The sequence below is a fragment of the Myotis lucifugus genome, unplaced genomic scaffold, assembly GCF_000147115.1.
Source record: "Myotis lucifugus unplaced genomic scaffold, Myoluc2.0 scaffold_14, whole genome shotgun sequence".
Lineage (NCBI taxonomy): Eukaryota > Metazoa > Chordata > Mammalia > Chiroptera > Vespertilionidae > Myotis > Myotis lucifugus.
Window position 1 is genome coordinate 11,227,156 of NW_005871062.1, and position 5,887 is coordinate 11,233,042.

The following is a 5,887-nucleotide window of genomic DNA, read 5'->3' on the forward strand; positions in this document are numbered from 1 at the left end:
GAGAGATTTGCCCTCGGCTCCTTCCCGTCTCTGCCACCTTGGCTCTTTCCCTTTTCCGACACTTTGCTCTCTCGCCCAGGGCCCGGGTCTCATGGGCAGCCTCGCGCGCTGCCGGCCCCGCCTCGCCGGGTCACGGATCCGGGGCCCAGGTCCCACGGGCAGCCTCAAGCGCTGCCGGCCCCGCCTGCAGTATGCAAATTAGCCGCCATCTTTGTTGGTGGTTAATTTGCATATCATGCTGATTAGCTAATGGGAGGCGTAGTGAAGGTATGGTCAATTACCATGTTTGTCTATTATTAGATAGGATACTATACATAGACATGATACTAGGTGTGGGAAACTGATATAGGGTTAAGCCTCAGACTGACCTGCTGGCAAAGTCACAAAGAAGTCCTAGCTTAGAGGGCACAGTCTTCTTAGCATAATTAGGCTTGACCTTGTAACACTCCCTAGATCTTATCTGGGAAGCTAAGGGGCTGAGGAAGTGCAGGAAGTGTAACCATGGTCAAAACAAGTGAAACTTACAAGAACTGTGTAACTATGGTAACCACTACCTTGTTTACCTCTCACTATAAAAAGCTTGGTGAGGCCTGAGCACAGTGGAAGTCCTTCCTCTTGAGTTGGACTTGCTCGCCTGGTCCCCCAATATTCCCAAATTATCTCGTGTCTTTTCTTTTTCATTTGTTGTGCGGCTCCTCTTCCAGACCCGAACCCTGAACCACGCAGGACGTGGAGGGAAACACTTACGACAATAGGTTCTGCTATTTTAGCACAGAGCTTAAATAAGAAGGTTAAAAAAATCCTGCCTAGGCTGGCTAGTATGGCTCAGTGGATGACCATTGACCTATGAACCAGGAGGTCATGGTTTGATTCCCAGTCAGGGCACATGCCAGGGTTGTGGCTTGATCTCCAATGGGGGGCATGCAGGAGGCAGCTGATCAATTATTCTCTCTCATCATTGATGTTCTTCTATCTCTCCCTCTCCTCCCTTCCCCTCTGAAATCAATACAAATATCATTTAAAAATCCTGGCTACAATTTTTAAGTATATCAATTAGAATAACATTATCCTTCTTCAAAGTTATTATAAAATGTTGAACCTTTCAGGGGTCAATTCTTCCTTCTTCACCAGAATTTGAAATGGATCTCATGAACTGATGACTTGCAACAGATTGGCATCAGGCAGAAAGCAGCACAACCTTAAAAAGAGACAATAACTAATTATGTTGACACATTAATTAAGCAGTTATAATAGTTTTCATAAATAATATTTGAAGAAAAAAATGTTTGAGACCAAGCGTCCCTGTCTTACTACGGAAATGAGTCAGACAGAGATTGTAGGAAACACTTACTCTCAGCAGGGGGAGGGACAATATAGCACTTCACAGCTATATTGTAACAATTAACCCAACCTGCCAGCTACAGAAAAATCATGCCATACCTCAATACTTATATTTAATTTCTGGTAAATCTCATGGATTTGATCTCTCATCTCTTGGCTCAACATATTTATTTGCTTCATCCAAAACAAGCATCGTGATCCATTTTGGAAAATTAAAAAATAAGTCTTACTTAAGTGTGGGTTGTGCATAGAGCCTTCCTTCCAAAGATTATGGTATGGAACAGGCAGGGAAGAGGAACTTTACAGTGGAGAAACCTCACAAATACTACCTCAGCCAGGTGATCAAGGTCAATACCAAATCAAACCCTTGATGTAATGAGAAAATGGCACTTTAATTCTGTGGTCTTCCTCTCCAAAATCCCTAACCCAAGTCTAACCTTAAGAAAAACATCAAATTTCAAATGTAGGGCATTCTAAAACTATCAGACCAACACTCCTCAAAACTGTCAAGGTAATCAACCCAGGTGTGATCCTGGAACAGAAAGACAGTAGGTAAAAATCAAGGAAATCTGAATAAACTCTGGACTTTGGTTCAAGATAATGTACCAATGTTGGTTCATTAATTTTAACAAATGTACTCTACTAATATAAGATGTTAATAATATGCCTAACTGGGTGCAAGGTATCTGGGAACTCTGTACTGTCTTCTCAATGTGTCTGCAAATCTAACACCATTCTGAAAAAATAAAGCCTATTAAAGAAAAGTCTTGCCAGATGGCGTGGCTCAGTGGTTGAGCACTGACCTATGAACCAGGAGATCAGTTTGATTCCCGGTCAGGGCATATGCTCGGGTTTCAGGCTTAATTCCCAGTGTAGGGCGTGCAGGAGGCATCTGATCAATGATTCTCTTTTATCATTGATGTTTCTATCCCTCTCTCCCTCTCTCCCTTCCTCTCTGAAATCAATAATAATATATTTTTTAAAAAGTCTTAGTATCACCTCTAGATATTCATGCATGGCAACTGGCTTAAACAATTAGGCTAATTATTTTTCTTTACCATATCCCACATATTATGGTTAAAAAACACCCTAGGAAAAACATGGTAATACTTACAAAGATATCCTCTATTTAACATCTCCTGTTCTCCCGGGAGTACCAATAACCAGTATGTGCTGGGCCAGTCTGCATGTTTGCATTTCATTTTTGAACACCAATTCCACAAAGCAGGCATGACAAGTTGTTCCCAGACAGTATTCAAGAGCTAGAGTTACCTTTTGGATCTAAAAGTCAAAAGCGTTAAGTTATTATGTTGCAGAAATAAAGGCTCCATCAAATGATTTCTGAAGCACATGGCTAAATGCCGAACTGTTCATATTCAGTTTAAAATTCTGATCTGCAAGCAGCTTTTATACAGCACAACATAGAATCACTTCCAAATTTACAACTAATCAAACTGCTTCATGATAGACTCTTTTTAAGTGTCTCATTTTTAATTAGATTTTTGTGCCTTTTCAAACTTGGGATCCTGTTTCTTAAAGATAAAGTATCAAAACGAACATTTCCTATATTATTCTTCTGTGTGTAAGACATGTACTGAATAAGCTCTGTGTTAACAGCTCCAAGGCAAGATGTTCTGTATGTATTCACTGATTACCATTCACTTTAAAAATAAGTACCTTTTCAATAGGAAACTGTGACTATACAGCCTTGATCTAAATAAAGCCTACAACTTTGTTGGGGCACAGAGCAGGCCACCCCAAAATATCCCGCCATGGCATACTGATTACTTTGAATTAAATTACTTGACAAGCAGCTGGTGCAGGAAGGGCCCATTACCCTGGCTTGTTGCCTTGAACGCAGGAAATTCACCTCTGCAGTCAGAGGTGCACTGCTTGCCGCAGGGAAGCTGAGGAAGACACCCTCATCACTAGAGGTAAGGAATCCAGGCCGAAGAGCTTACATAAACAAACCATGTTACTCCTTCACTAACTTACTGCCCAAGCCCAAACTCACTAAAGAGCACCCAAACCCAAGTGTATCTATCTTGTCACTTCTTTGAAAACATATTGTTTCTTTGTCTAAAAAAGTAAAAAAAAGCTAGCTCGTTCATCATTTCTCAGAGCAACTTTACAGTGGAGAGTCCTCACAAATACTACCTCAGCCAGGTGATCAAGGTCAATACCAACAGTCAAACCCTGGATGTAATGAGATCCCTGTGATGGGAGAGGGAAAGGAATCATAGACTTTGATGGAAGTTGGAAGGGCACAGATGAAGGTGGATGGGCAGAGTTTCTGGCAGGAAGCTTAGTTCAGGTATTCTATTTTCACAATAACACTGGGATCATTTGCTGAGAGTGGCTTGTAGGAGATTTCAGGGTTTTGAAAAGAGTGAAGAGGACTTGATACAGCAGTTGCATAAAATGGAAGAATGAAAGCCCAGGTGAGGTTGACTACCATGAACTAATTTTTTTTTACCAAATCTTCCCAGTGTACAAGTTTCTCCAGCTCTTCTAGGAGGTTTGCTGCAGGCACAAAGATATATAGTTGGATTCATCCATGGCTGAAGTTTTCTCTGGTGGATAATATCTAATAGTCATTGATAGCATTTATAAATCTTGGGGGCGAGGGAATAGGTTTTCGTTAGTTATATTACAAATAAACCAAGGGCCAGATATGTTAAGGGACTTGTTTCTGATCACTTGGGTAATAAAGAGTGGTTGCAAAAATTAGAACTTGAATCTTCAAAATTACGTATTCCTTTCTAGGTGGTAAAAATGTTTTGTAGTTTTTTGGAGAAAAAAATGAGAAAATTTCCCAAGAGGAATTTCAGGGAATAGTTTATAAGTAAACGACTTTAACACTGTAAACACTGAGGATATAAAACAATATACAAAAACATAAAAATTCTAAAAGCTTGGCCTCTAGTTTTTAAAATATACCCAGTATGCCTCACTAAAAACAGCCACGGACTATTCACCCATTTTCTGACTTCAACCGTAACCCTGTGGTCATTTTTGATGCTGGTAATGTTTCTTCCTGTTTACATATAACTCAATAAAAATGAAAACATATAAAATTATACATGAGGAGCAATGAAAGATACAGATATATAAATATTTTTTTGTATTAGCCCAGCTTACAGATATTTGACCTGGTAAAATTGTTATATTATAGACTAAAATGTCTGCTTTAATTATTATTAAACAGTATGTTTCTTTTCACTGAAGTTCAAGATATCCACAATAATATCCTTAACTGCTTGGCTTTTTTCAACTTAAAATTTAAAAATGTAATGATTATCTAATGACTTATGCCAAAGACCCACACTTATCAAAAGTCCAATAACAATGGCTAATAACAGGTAAAGTTACTTTTAATGTCCCAGACAATGGACAAGGATTTAATACAACAATCCCATGAAGTGGAAAATTATTATCATCTCTACTATAAAGAGGAGGTAACAGGCCCAGTGAGATTAGGTAACTTGCCTACTGCCTTCCAAGTGCTGGAGCTGGGCTTTGAACCCAGGTGTGTCCCATTCCACAATTTGAGCTTCAGCTTCTATACACGATACTACTTTAACCCTACCTTTACTGTGATGTATGGATCTCTCGCAACACATATGAATATAACCTTCTCCACAGACATCAGAGCCAAATGATATGCCATTGTGATTTAATACATAAAATACATTTTCAAAATCATATAGTAAATAACTATTCTTTGACAGTTTAATACAGTTACTTCTTCCCAAAAATATAAAGTAAATGCCACAGCGGGGAACTTGAATATAAAACAACTCTTCAGCCCTTCTGAACGATAAATTCGCTTTTGTTAACTAGATTCACTCCAACAACGAGAAAGAACCCCCCAGGGGTCTTTCTCTGAACGGCACGCTGATGAAGGACAGCAGAACTGAAACGGGCTTTCAAGGCGTCCTGGCCCGCCTTGGGGTTTCATCACCGCAGGGATGAGCACCGCGCCCCGCACAGGGAAGGCACCTGCCAATGGTCAGGATGTGTCCAAGGGTCACTCCTGCCTGGGGCTGCCAGGTACAAAACAGGCCGCCTAGTCAATTTCCGATAAATAACGCTGTTTTATATTTTAATTTTATTTTATATTGGGGACATGTTTATGCTAAATGATTACTTGCTGTTTATCTGAAATGTAAATGCAAAGAGCATCCCGTATTTTTATTGCTAAAGTTGGCAACCAACCCCTGGCGAGGTGCGCATAAAAGATGGCAGGCCCGGCGCCATGCCCGCCCCCCCCCCCCCCCGTAAATGGGGAAACTGAGGCCAACGGCAGGCGGAAGGGGGCGGTGGGAAGGGGAAGAAAGGGAAGGGCTGGTGGTAGGAGGGCTCCCTCTGCAGGTGGAATTGGAAGCAGACTTCCCTGACTTGCAGATTCTTTCCTCTCGTCCTCCTCCTCTCCCACCCTCGGGTACCCGCGCAGCTCTCATTGCGAAAGGGGGCCAAACAGCACAGGCCCCCGCCCTGGGCAGGAACCCTACCTCCCCGGACCTCCCTCCCCCCCCCCTTACCC

The 5,887-nt window shown here is 41.3% G+C and overlaps 1 non-coding gene across 1 annotated transcript; it reads right to left on the bottom strand.

Annotated features, from left to right (window-relative positions):
- Positions 1 to 1,282: 1,282 nt before the first annotated feature.
- Positions 1,283 to 1,413, bottom strand: LOC111825137. Its single transcript, XR_002828258.1, has one exon. It is a non-coding gene; the product is annotated as a small nucleolar RNA SNORA63 (small nucleolar RNA).
- Between the last annotated feature and the right edge of the window lie 4,474 nt (positions 1,414 to 5,887).